This window comes from Giraffa tippelskirchi, chromosome 10 (assembly GCF_054371585.1).
Source record: "Giraffa tippelskirchi isolate mGirTip1 chromosome 10, T2T-mGirTip1v1.2.pri, whole genome shotgun sequence".
NCBI lineage: Eukaryota > Metazoa > Chordata > Mammalia > Artiodactyla > Giraffidae > Giraffa > Giraffa tippelskirchi.
The window spans coordinates 48350117-48364687 of NC_137284.1; the positions used below are offsets into that span (position 1 = coordinate 48350117).

Genomic DNA, 14571 nt, shown 5'->3' on the forward strand with positions numbered 1-14571 from the left:
CAGTTTTACAACAAATGTTAAAGGGATTTATATAGTCAAGAGATACAAGAGAAGAAAAAAGATCTACAAAATCAACCCCAGACAATTAAGAAAATGGCAATAGGAACATATATGTCAATAATTACTTTAAATGTAAATGGATTAAATGCTCCAACCAAAAGACAGTGACTGGCTGAATGGATAAAAAAACAAGACCCATATGTATGCTGCCTATAAGAAACCTACTTCAGACCTAAATATACATATAAACTGAAAGTAAGTTCAGTTCAGTTCAGTCGCTCAGTCGTGTCCGACTCTCTGTGACCCCATGAATTGCAGCACGCCAGGCCTCCCTGTCCATCACCAACTCCCAGAGTCTACACAAACCCATGTTCATCGAGTCGGTGATGCCATCCAACCATCTCATCCTCTGTCGTCCCCTTCTCCTCCCGCCCCCAAACCTACCCAGCATCAGGGTCTTTTCCAATGAGTCAGCCCTTCGCATGAGGTGGCCAAAGTATTGGAGTTTCAGCTTCAACATCAGACCTTCCAATGAACACCCAGGATTGATCTCTTTTAGGATGGATTGATTGGATCTCCTTGCAGTCCAAGGGACTCTCAAGAGTCTTCTCCAACACCACGGTTCAAAAGCATCAATTCTGCGGCACTCAGCTTTCTTCACTGTCCAACTCTCCCATCCATACATGACCACTGGAAAAACGATAGCCTTGACTAGACGGACTTTTGTTGGCAAAGTAAGGTCTCTGCTTTTAAACATGCTATCTAGGTTGGCCATAACCTTCCTTCCAAGGAGTAAGCGTCTTTTAATTTCATGGCTGCAGTCACCATCAGCAGTGATTCTGGAGCCCAAAAAAGTAAAGTCTGACATTGTTTCCACTGTTTCCCCATCTATTTCCCATGAAGTGATGGGACCAGATGCCATGATCTTAGTTTTCTGAATGTTGAGCTTTAAGCCAACTTTTTCACTCTCCTCCTTCACCTTCATCAAGAGGCTCTTTAGTTCTGCACTCTCTGCCATAAGGGTGGTGTCATCCGCATATCTGAGGTTATTGATATTTCTCCTGGCAATCTTGATTCCAGCTTGTGTTTCTTCCAGCCCAGCATTTCTCATGATGTACTCTGCATATAAGTTAAATAAGCAGGGTGACAATATACAGCCTTGACGTACTCCTTTTCCTATTTGGAACCAGTCTGTTGTTCCATGTCCAGTTCTAACTGTTGCTTCCTGACCTGCATACAGGTTTCTCAAGAGACAGGTCAGATGGTGTGGTATTCCCATCTCTTTCAGAATTTTCCACAGTTTATTGTGATCCACACAGTCAAAGGCTTTGGCATAGTCAATAAAGCAGAAATAGATGTTTTTCTGGAACTCTCTTGCTTTTTCGATGATCCAGCGGATATTGGCAATTTGATCTCTGGTTCCTCTGCCTTTTCTAAAACCAGCTTGATCATCTGAAAGTAAGAGGATGGGAAAATATATTCCATGCAAATAGGAAGCTGGAGTATCATTCCTCATATCAGATGAAAAATGACCTTAAAATAAAGAATATTACAAGAGATAAGGAAGGACACTACATAATGATCAAGGTATCAATCCAACAGGAAGACATAACAATTGTAAATACCTATGCACCTAATTTAGAGGCACTTCAGTACATAAGACAAACAGTAACAGACATAAAAGGAAAAACTGACAGAAACACAATAATAGGAGGAGATTGTAACACCCCACTCACACCAATGGATAGATCATCAAAACAAAAAATTAATAAGGAAACTCAAGTCTTAAATGATGCATTAGATGATATGGGTCTCACTGATATCTTTAGGACACTCCATCCAAATGCAGAATATACCTTCTTCTTAAGTGCACATGGAACATTCTTCAGGATAGACTACATCCTGGGTCACAAATCAAACCTCAGTAAATTTAAGAAAATTGAAATCATATCAAGCATCTTCTCTGACTGCAAAGCTAAAACTGTAAGAAACACAGACACACAGAGATTAAACAACACATTTCTAAATACCCAACAGATTACCAAAGAAATCAAAAGGGAAATCACAAAATTTCCAGAAACAAATGACAATGAAAACATGACAACTTAAAACCTATTGGATGCAGCAAAAACAGTTCTAAGAGGCAAGTTTATAAAAATATAATCCTACCTCAAGAACCAAGAAAAATATCCAATAGACAACCGAACTTTACACCTAAAACAACTGGAAAAAGAGGAACAAAAAACCCTCAAAATTAGTAGAAGGAAAGAAATCATAAAGGTCTGAACAGAAGTCAATGAAAAAGAAATGAAAGAAACAATAGCAAAGACTAATAAAAGTAAAAGATGGTTCCTTGAGAAGATAAACAAATTTGACAAACATTTAGCCATACTCATCAAGAAAAATACAGAAAAGAATTAAATCAACAAAATTAGAATTTAAAAAGGAAACATTACAACAAACAATGCAGAAATAAATATGATTATAAAAAGCTAGTATGACAATAAAATGGATAACTTAGAAGAAATGGACAGATTCTTAGAAAAGTTCAATCTTCCAAGACTGAACCAGGAAGAAATAGAAGTTATGAACAACCCAATTACAAGCACTGAAATTGAAGCTGTGATCAAAAATCTCCCATAAAACAAAAGCCCATGACCAGATGGCTTCACAGGAGAATTCTAGCAAACATTTAGAGAAGAGCTAATGTCTATCCTTCGAAAACACTTTCAAAAAGTTGCAGAGGCAGAAAAACTTCCAAACTCATACTATGAGACCACCATCACCCTGATACCAAAACCAGACAAAGACAACACAAAAAGAGAAAACTACAAGCCGATATCACTAATGAACATAGATGCAAAAATCGTCAACAAAATTTTAGCGAACAGAATTCAGCAACACATCAAAAACTCATGCACCATGATCAATTTGAGTTTGTTCCAGGGATTCAAAAATTCAATAGACACAAATCAATTAATGTGTTACACCGTATTAACAAATGGAAAGATAAAAATCATATAATCATCTCAATAGTTGCAGAAAAAGCCTTTTACAAAATTCAGCACCTATTTATGATTAAAACTCTTCAAAAAATGGGCATAGAAGGAATCTATCTCAATATATTAAAGGCTATATATAAAATATGATAAGCCTAGAGCAAATATTATTCTCAATGGTGGAAAAACTGAAAGCATTCCCCCTAAGGTCAGGAACAATACAATGGAGTCCACTTTCACCACCATTATTCAGCATAGTTCTGAAAGTCCTAGCTAAAGCAGTCAGAGAAGAAAAAGAAATAAAAAGAATCCATATCAGAAAAGAAGAAGTAAAGCTCTCAGTGTTTGCAGATGACATGATACTGTACATAGAAAACCCTTAGGATAGTATCAGAAAATTAGTAGAGCTCATCAGTAAACTTAGCAAATTTGCAGAATACAAAATCAATACACAGAAATCACTTGCATTTCTATATACTAACAATGAAAAATCAGAAAGAGAATTTAAAGAATAAATCCCATTCACCATTGCAGCAAAAAGAATTAAATATATAAGGGTAAACTTACGTGCAGAGACAAAAGAATTTGTAGACAGAAATTTATAAGACACTAATGGAATAAATCAAAGAGGACATAAACAGATGGGGAGATATACCATGTTTCTGGGTAGGAAGAATCAATATTGTGAAAATGACTAACTACCAAATGCAATCTAAGATTCAATGCGATCCTTATCAAATTCCCAATGACATTTTTCACAGAATTAGGACAAAAAATTTCACAATTCATAAGGAAACACAAAAGACCCCGAATATCCAAAGCAGTCTTCAGAAAGAAGAATGGAGCTGGAGGAATCCACCTTCCTGACTTCAGATTATACTACAAAGCTACTGTCGTCAAGACAGTATAGTACTGGCACAAAAAACAGAAATATAAACCAATGGAACAAGATATAAAGCCTAGAAATAAACCCATGCATGTATGGGTACCTTATTTTTGACAAAGTAGGCAAGAATATACAATAGGGCAAAGATAGCCTCTTCAATAAATGGTGCTGGGAAAATTGGACAGCTACAGATAAAACAACGAAATTAGAACACTTCCTAACACCATACACAAAGATGAACTCAAAATGGATTAAAGACCTAAATGTAAGATCAGAAACTTTAAAACTCTTAGAGGAAAACGTAGGCAGAACACTTGATGACATAAATGAAAGCAAGGTCCTCTGTGGCCCACCTCCTAGAGTAATGGAAATAAAAGCAAAAGTAAACAAATGGGACCAGATTAAACTTAAAAGCTTTTGCACAGCAAAGGAAACTCTCAGTTCAGTTCAGTTCAGTCACTCAGTCGTGTCCGACTCTTTGCCATTCCATGAACCACAGCACGCCAGGCCACCCTGTCCATCACCAACCCCTTGAGTCCACCCAAACCCATGTCCCTCAAGTCAGTGATGCCATCCAGCCATCTCATCCTCTGTCGTCCCCTTCTCCTCCTGCCTGCAATCTTTCCCAGCATCAGGAAGGAAAAGACAACCCTCAGAATGGGAGAAAATAATAGCAAATGAAACAACTGATGAAGGATTAATTTCCAAAATATCTAAGCAGCTCATGCAACTTAATCCCAGAAAAAACAACCAATGAAAGGGGGGGGGCACTAAACAGACATTTCTCCAAAGGAGACATGGCTAACAAACATATGAAAAGATGCTCAACATTGGTCATTATAAGAGAAATGCAAATAAAAACTGCAATGAGATATCATCTCACACTGGTCAGAATGGCCCTCATCAAAACGTCTACAAATAATAACTGCTGGAGAGGGTGTGGAGAAAAGGGAACACTCTTGCACTGTTGGTGGAAATCTAAATTGACACAGCCACTATGGAAGACAGTAAGGAGATTCCTTAAAAAAACAAGGAATAAAACCACCATATGACCCAGCAATCTCAATCCTAGGCATATACTCTGTGGAAAGCAAAATTAAAAGAGACACATGTATACCATTGTTCACTGAAGCACTGTTTACAATAGATAGAACAAGGAAGCAACCTAGATGTCCATTGACAGATGAATGGATAAAGAATTAGTGGTATATATACACAATGGAACATTACTAAACCATAAAAAGGAACACATTTGAGTCAGTTCTAATGAGGTAGATGAGCCTAGAACCTTTTATACAGAGTGAAGTGAGTCAGAAAGAGAAAAAAAAAATACCGTATTCTAACACATATACATGGAATCCAGAAAAATGGTACCGAATATTTTATTTATAGAGTAGCAGGGAGAAACAGACATAGAGAATAGACTTATGGACATGGGGAGAGAGGAGGAGAGGGTGAGATGTATGGAAAGAGTAACATGGAAACTTACATTACCATATGTAAACTAGATAGCCAATGGGAAATTGCTGTATGGCTCAGGAAACTCAAACAGGGGCTCTATATCAACCTAGAGGGGTGGGATGGGGAGAGAGATGGAAGGGAGGTTCAAAAGGGAAGGAATATATGTATACCTATGGTTGATTCATGTTGAGGTTTGACATAAAGCAGTAAAATTCTGTAAAGAAATTATACTTCAATACAAAAATTAAAATATGCTCTTGAACAACCAATAGGTAAATAAAAATTAAAAGGGAGTAAAAAAAATGTCTTGAGACAAATGAAAATAAAAACACTCCATTCTAAAATTTCTGGGATGCAGTAAAAGTAGTTCTAAGAGTATTGTTCCTAGTGATAAACACCTATATTAAGAAAAAAAGAAGGAGCTCAAATAAACAACCTAACTTCACACCTCAAAGAACTATATATAGTAGAACAAACTATGCCAAAGCTAGGAGAAAAAGGACATAACAAGGATAAAAATGGACATAAACCCGATAGACATTAAAAATGTAATAAAAAAGATCATTAAAACTAAAAGCTGATTTTTTAAAGAAAAGATAAGCATAATATGCAAATAGAGTGGTAATGGCATGGAAATAGACTAAAGATCAGTGAAACAAAATAAAGATCCAATAACTAACCCTCCCATATATGGTAAATTAGTTTGAGAAAGGAGCCAAAAACATACAATGGGGAAACAATAATCTCTTCAATAAATGGTGTTGGAAAAACTGGATAACCACATGTAAAAGAATGAAGGTAGATTATTAATAAATTCAAACTCAAAATAGATTAAAGAGCTAATATAAGATCTGGTAAAAACCCTGGTAGAAAATAAAGTAAGCTTCCTTGATGTTAGTGCTGGCAATAATTTTTTGGATTTGGCAAGAAAAACAAAGACAGTAAACGCAAAAATAAACAAGTGGGACCACATCAAACTGAAAAACTTCTGCTCAGCAAAGGAAATATCAACATAGAGAATGTAAGAAACCTAGAGAATGTAAGAAAATACTTGCAAATCATGTATCTGATGTAAGGTTAACATCCAAAATATATAAAAAAGCTTACAAAACTCAAGAACAAAGAACCAACAAATCTGATCAGAAAATGTGTAAAAGAACTGAGTAGTTATTTTTCTGAAGAAGACATACAAATGGCCAGCAAGTTTCTGTAAAGATCATCAGTTCTGTTCAATCGCTCAGTCTTGTCCGACTCTTTGCAACCCCATGGATTGCAGCATGCCAGGCCTCCCTGTCCATCACCAACTCCCGAAGTTTACCCAAACCCATGTCCATCGAGTCGGTGATGCCATCCAACCATCTCATCCTCTGTCGTCCCCTTCTCCTCCTGCCCCCAATCCTTCCCAGCATTAGGGTCTTTTCCAATGAGTGAACTCTTTGCAAGAGGTGGCCAAAGTATTGGAAGTTCAGCTTCAACATTAGTCCTTCCAATGAACACCCAGGACTGATCTCCTTTAGGATGGACTGGTTGGATCTCCTTGCAGTCCAAGGGACTCTCAAGAGTCTTCTCCAACACCACAGTTCAAAAGCATCAATTCTGCTGTGCTCAGCTTTCTTCACCATCCAACTCTCACATCCATATGTGACCACTGGAAAAACCATAGCCTGGACCAGATGGACCTTTGTTGGCAAAGTAATGTCTCTGCTTTTAAATATGCTATCTAGGTTGGTCATAACTTTCCTTCCAAGGAGTAAGCGTCTTTTAATTTCATGGCTGCAATCACCATCAGCAGTGATTTTGGAGCCCAAAAAATAAAGTCTGACACTGTTTCCCCATCTATTTCCCATGAAGTGATGGGACCAGATGCCATGATCTTAGTTTTCTGAATGTTAGGAAAATGCAACTCAAAATCAGGTTGATATCTCACCTCTTAGAATGACTATTATGAAAAATATAAGAGAGATGTGTTGGCAATCATGTGGAGGAAAGGGAAATTTTGTGCAACATTAGTGAGAAGGTAGATTGGTACATGGAACAACAGACTGGTTCCAAATAGGAAAAGGAGTACATCAAGTCTGTATATTGTCACCCTGCTTGTTTAACTTATATGCAGAGTACATCATGAGAAATGCTGGACTAGATGAAACACAAGCTGGAATCAAGATTGCCGGGAGAAATATCAATAACCTCAGATATGCAGATGTCACCACCTTATGGCAGAAAGTGAAGAATAACTTAAGAGCCTCTTGATGAAAGTGAAAGAGGAGAGTGAAAAAGTTGGCCTAAAGCTCAGCATTCAGAAAACTAAGACCATGGTATCCCGTCCCATCACTTTATGGCAAATAGATGGGGAAACAGTAGAAACAATGACAGACTTTACATTTTGGGCTTCAAAATCACTGCATATGGTCACTGCAGCCATGAAATTAAAAGACGCTTGCTCCTTGGGAGAAAATTTATGACCAAACTAGACAGCATATTAAAAAGCAGGCATTACTTTGCCAACAAAAGTCCGTCTATTCAAGGCTATGGTTTTTGCAGTAGTCATGTATGGATATGAGAGTTGGACTATAAAGAAAGCTGAGTGCTAAAGAATTGATGTTTTTGAACTGTGGTGTTGGAGAAGACTCTTGAGAGTACCTTGGACCGCAAGGATATCCAAACAGTCCATCCTAAAGGAAATTAGTCCTGAATATTCATTGAAAGACTGGTGTTGAAGCTGAAACTCCTATACTTTGGCCACCTGATGTGAAAAACTGACTCATTTGAAAAGACCCTGATGCTGGGAAAGATTGAAAGTGGGAGGAGAAGGGGACGACAGAGGATGAGATGGTTGGATGACATCATCAGCTCAATGGACATGAATTTGAGTAAGCCCCGGGAGTTGGTGATGGGCAGGGAGGCCTGGCGTGCTGCAGTCCGTGGTGTCACAAACAGTCAGACATGACTGAGCAACTGAACTGAACTTGGTACAGTCACAATGGAAAACAATGTGGCAGTTCCTAAAAAACTGAAAATAAACTGCCATAAAATTTCAGTTTTGGGTGTATCTATAGAGAAAGACACCAGGTTATTAAAGAGATATATGCACTCTGATTCTCATTGCAGCATTGTTCACAGTAGCTAAGATACAAAAACAAAATGCCTTTCAGTTAAAGAATGGATAAATAGAATGTGAATACAGCTGTGAGAAAGAAATCCTTCCAATTGAAACTGCATGGATGGATCTTAAGGATGTAATGCTAAGTGAAATAATTCAGAAAGAAAAAGATAAATAATGCATGGTATTTTATATGTGGAATGTTACAAAATTGAAACTCATAGAAAATGAGAATAGAATGTTGGTTGCCAGAGACTGGGAACAAGAAGAGATCCGTAAAAGGGTACAAACTTTTAGATGTAGGATGAATAATATCTAAGAATCTAATACAAAACATGGTGACTATAGCTAATAACAATATATTATATAACTGAAATTTGCTGACAGTGTAGAACTTAAATATTCACACACATATGCAAAGATAAAAATGTACAGTGTTGGATATTTTAACTAGATGGTGGAAATCTTTTCACAATGTATATGTATATCAAATTACCATGATATGCACTTATATATTTTATTTGTCAACAATTTTATTTGTCAATTATACTTCAATGATACTGGGGAAACTTTATGTATTCAGTGTAAAAAATAGTATTTTAAACAGCTTCTACAAATCTTCCACTAAGATATCTGTGAAAGCAAGAAATAGATGCAGATTCAGTACTACATCAGACTAATGGGGGGTTTGATGCCAGAATGTGGGGAAAAATTCTCCCAGATGCACATACATCTTAAATAAACCTGCTCATAGTTCACTCCTCTTGGCACACTCAGGCTTCCTCATGATAAAGACAACACTAGAATTGAGATCGAGAGGTTTGATGATTTGTCCCCTACTTACTTCCTGATTTAGAGATTCAGAATCTTGACTAGCTCAGAAAATTGCTTCCTTTCCCCTATAAGACCAGAGGGAACCCTAGTCACCTATGACCTGCCGTGAGACTGCCCCTTTGTGATTTTTTAGCACTTTTCTACAGCTCTTAATGCAGTGAATCTTTGGTCATTTTATTTTATTTATTTTTGTTTTTGTTTTTCTCCTTCTATGCAAAATACTCTTTGGAGACAAGGATTATTTCTTAATTATCTTTGCATTTCTACTGCCCTAGCATATTCTTTATGACACAAAAGCTAATAATAGATGTTTTCTGAGTTGAAATAATGCAGTTAAAATTGAATTAGTGTTTTTTGTTGTATGAAGTATTGTCATACATTTGCACAGAAAAAAATTTATAAAAGAATTTACTGTGATTCATAATAGATGCTTTCAGTATAAATTATTTTTCTCAAAGTATAAGTTTCCAAAAAATAAACACATTCATTCAGATTTATAAATAAAACAAAGCAAAATGCATCTGTACCTGGCTGTGTTACAGATTGTGTAATGTAATTTCCAAATTAATGGAAATTACATTTCCGTTTCTCTGAATAACAAGAGTTTCCTTCTATAGTGTTGGTTCCTGTGAATGATAAGACTTAACAATTTCTCAAGCCAGTCTTCTAGAAACCTTCTTAGTTTCTTGTGCTTATAATGCCTTCTCATTGCTGAATTCTATTTTGTCTTTTAATCACAGAATTAATATATTACTACAGATTCTTCTTTTCATATTTAGGATATAGCAATGCCTGGCAGCCTACGTCAAATTGACACAGCAGGCATGCACACAAAATGCCCTAATAACGAGTTCTTCTGCCTTCTGTTTCACTCCCTTGATGTTTAATTTAATCTCCATGCTACAATAAAATACATATATGGACAAATCAATGCCTTGCTTAAAGTCCATTGATGGCTCCCATCACTTAGATTCCTGATATAATTCTCATGTTTATGACTCATGTTTATCTCATGACTCCTCATGATATAATTCTTGCCTATCTCCCTTTAAATATTATCTGTCATTACTGCCCTCTCCCTTCAAGGTAATATTCTAAGAACTCTATATTTCTCAAAATCTTTAAAACGTTGTCGTCAATCCGTCAAATCAACTGATCACTTCAACTGATTTGTCTTTTTTTGCCTCACCATCCATTAAATGTATTTTCTCCAGGAGAATCAACAAACTAGTTATTCATTTTTATGTTGTAGCAGTATAGAATTTGCATACTTCTATTATTTTACTTATTATATTCTATAATAATTATTTATCCACATGTCTATCTCTTCTTCTCTTTATTTCCCTGCATCCAAGCCAAGAACCTTGTGTGTGTGTACTCAGTTGCTCAGTCATATCTGGCTCTTTCCGGCCCCATGGACTGTAGCCCACCAGGCTCCTCGGCCCATGGAATTTTCCAAGCAAGAATACTGGAGCAGGGTGCCATTTATTACTCCAGGTAATCTTTCTGACACAGGGAGCAAACCTACGTCTCTTATGTCTTCTACACTGGCAGGTGGATTCTTTATCACCAGCGCCACTTGGGAGCCCCATCGAAAATCTTGTTGTTCAGTCACCAAGTCAATCCTGAACCAGTAAGCTGTTCCATACAGGTTTCTAACTGTTGCTTCTTGACCTGCATACAAGTTTCTCAGGAGACAGGTATGATGGTCTGGTATTCCTATCTCTTCAAGAGCTTTCCAGAGTTTGCTATGACCCACATAGCTGAGAATCTTATTGGTCTTTAGATCTACAGAGTATAGAAGAGCAACCAATGCGTAATAAACTTAGAATAAGGATTAGTTGGGTCAATGATTTTTAGTTTTTTTAAGACACTAAGACCTTATTTAACCAAATATTTAGATTTTTGCCTCCTCTGACCCTTCTGCGATTTTAGACAATAATTGTGAATGATACTACTCAATATCTGTTTGTCCAATATGCATTTATGTTCATATTTTGCATAAGACAATGATATGAATATATATTATAAAATCATGTGTAAAACAATTGTGAGGAGGAGAAAATCTTTTTTATTTTTTTCCACATCCTGAATGAATCCTCTCAAATAGTTTTGTTGTACAATATACTATCTATTCTAATTCAGGGCTGTTGCTACTGTTGAAGTGACAAAATAATCAATTTCTACTGTATAGGGTTTTCTGTTTTTATTTATTCTATGGAGAGCATAAACTTGAACTGTTATTTCTTCACAGCATGAGAGGAAAGAAGAGAACACTTTTTTTTTTTAATGACCACAGTAAAACCTGAAAATCTTGAAACTACATGTTTTATATACTATTAAGGAGTGATTTCATGAATCATTAAAATAGACAGGTTTAGGAATTACTATTAAGAAAGATAATCACCATGGAAAAAGAACTTTTTGTTCAGTTGTTTTTAAATGATTTGCCTGTCACTATGTGTTAGAAGGCAATGGTACCCCACTCCAGTACTCTTGCTTGGGAAATCCCATGGATGGAGGAGCCTGGTAGGCTGCAGCCCATGGGGCCGCTAAGAGTCGGACACGACTGAGCGACTTCATTTTCACTTTCATGCACTGGAGGAGGAAATGGCAACCCACTCCAGTATTCTTGCCTGGAGAATCCCAGGGACGGAGGAGCCTGGTGGGCTGCCGCCTGTGGGTTCGCAGAGTCGGACACGACTGACGCGACTTAGCAACAGCAGCAGCAGCATGTGTTAGCTAGACCTGCTTTGTTGCTGGAATCATGACACAGATAAAGATAAAGCCTTCAACCTGTACCAAAGATAATATAAAAGACAATCAAGATTCCATTGCTTGAACAGACTCTAATCAGATAGCTACTATTCTTGAACAAGGGTGAGGAAAATGAGCTTTACAAGGTCTTTTTGCTTAGAGGTCAAGTTCTAGGGAAGAAATATGAACCAAAATAAGAGTTGCCTAGTAGTACTTCACAGTGGGGTGCGTTCTTTCTCTCCCTTGTAGGTGGAATTCTATTGACTAAATGCAATTTCTATTCTCTGTCTTCCATGGTTTGATAACAATGGGAGGGAAACCAGTTTAAAGATGGAATGTGTGGTGAGGTCCTGACTACTCTGTCTCCTCCCTAGTGCTCATCACAGTGACTGACAAGATTTGTTACTATGGGAAAAAGCTTCAGCAACTTTATAAATCAGTAATAGGTATCATCTTATTTCAGGAAGGTGAAAGAATTTCTGCTCTCTAATGACCAATGGAGTCAAACTGAAGCCATCCAGAACTGAGGAACAAACTCCTTCTAAGAGAAAATATTTGATAGGTGTGAGGATGAGGTGGAGAGAAAAGGAAAGTGGGGAAGAAGCCTACAGGCCCTGCTCAGGAGCTGAGGGCTGACGGGGTTGTGGGGGGTGGGCAGGATCTGGGTACCTCCCAGAGTGGTTGACAGTATTTCAATTCTGAAAGAAGCATCTGGTGTAAATAGTACAGTGAAGTACAGGAGTGTAGTACCTTTATGTATACCACACCCAGGTTGTCACGCAGGGAAGATCTTTGGAAAAATGCCCCCCAGCCCCTTCAGGAATCTGAAAGGAGATGGTGACTTATACTTCTCCTGCCAGGTGAAGAAGAAACAATAAGAACACTATGAGAATCTGGATAGACCACATTAATATGATGTACTCAGAACACTTCAAATTCCTACTTCTACAAGAGAAAACTAGATAAGTATAAAACTATGTTTTTGAGAGTAGATTAAAGGGGAAAAACATGGAGCATAATAAAGTCAAAGCATTGCCATTTCTCTATAATGTCTGGGTCTTTGGTAATATCAAGTCACTAAAAGAAAAAGGTAAAATGTAGAAAACACATGTTTCATGTCCTTGATGAAATTTAAAAGGAAACAAAATTTATAACCCTGTTCCTCAGTTTTCATTGAATGAGAGAATCCTTTTAGAATCTTGTGAAAATGATGGATTCCACCCAGAAAAAATACATACGCCAACACTCTCATAGAAAAATGTTTGCAGAAAATTTTAGGAGTTTTATAAGCTCCCTCAAATACATCGGTTGATCACCCTTTATTATTCTGAGCTCTCCAGAGAAGCAGAGTTAATAGAAACAGACAGATTCCTGTATGTATGAATTACCTTATGTAATCATGGAGCCTGAGATCCATACTGCAAGGTCGGCAGTTGGCAAGCTGGAGACCCAGGGGATCTTGTGGTGTGAGTCCCAGTCCAATTCCAGTTCCTACCTCAGTTTGAAGACAGGCAGACAGGAAAAAAAAAATGCTCACTTACTCAGCATTTTTGTCCTATTCAGGCTTTTATCTGATTGGGTGAATCCTGCCCACCTTGGGGAGGGCCGCCTGTGTTCCTCAGTCTACAGATTCAGACATTAACCTCATCCAGAGACATCCTCCCAGACATCCCAGAATAATGTTTAGCCAAATATCTGAGCACTCTGTGGCTCAGTCAATTTGACACATAAAACAAACTATCATAATCATTCATCAAGACAAAGATGTCATGAGAAAGTGAATATATGATATCCTGTATATGTGGCATCTTAAAAATGCTATAAAAGAACTTATTTACAAAACAGAAATAGACTTACAGACATAGAAAACAAAGTCATGATTTTATTGTTGTTCAGTTGCTAAGTTGTATTCGACTCTGTGACCCCATGGACTGTAGCACACCAGCCTTCTTGTTCTTCACTGTCTCCCAGAGTTTGCTCAAATTCATCTCTACTGAGTCAGTTATGCTATCTAACCATCTCATCCTCTGCTGCCCTTTTCTCATTTTGCCTTCAATCTTTCAAAGCATCGGGATCTTTTCCAATGAGTTGGCTCTTCGCATCAGGTGGCCAAAGTATTGGAGTTTCAGCTTCAGCATCAGTCCTTCCAATGAATTTTCAGGGTTGATCTCTTTTAGGATTGACTGGTTGGCTCTCCTTGCTGTCCAAAGGACTCTCGAGATTCTTCTCCAGCACTACAATCTAAAAGCATCAATTCTTTGGTGGTCAGCCTTCTTTATGGTTCAACTCTCACATCCATACATGACTACTGGAAATATCATAGCTTTGGCAAATTTATGATTACCAAAAGGGAAAGGAGGGGAGAGATAAATTAGGAGTTTTGGGTTGACATATGCAAAATGCTATATACAAAATAGATAAGCAGTAAGGTCCTACTGTATAGCATAGGGTACTACAATATCTTATAATAAACTATAGTGAAAAAGACTATAAACAAGAATGCATATGTATATATAAAACTGTATTGCTTTTTT

The 14571-nt window shown here is 37.3% G+C and overlaps 1 long non-coding RNA gene across 1 annotated transcript in view; it reads right to left on the reverse strand.

The window, feature by feature from the left end:
* Positions 1-13897: 13897 nt before the first annotated feature.
* Positions 13898-14571, reverse strand: part of LOC145523113 (uncharacterized) — a 47792-nt gene continuing 47118 nt past the window's right edge. Inside the window, exon 4 of the long non-coding RNA XR_014066358.1 lies at positions 13898-14360. This is a non-coding gene — a long non-coding RNA (uncharacterized LOC145523113). The remainder of the gene's footprint in view (positions 14361-14571) is intronic.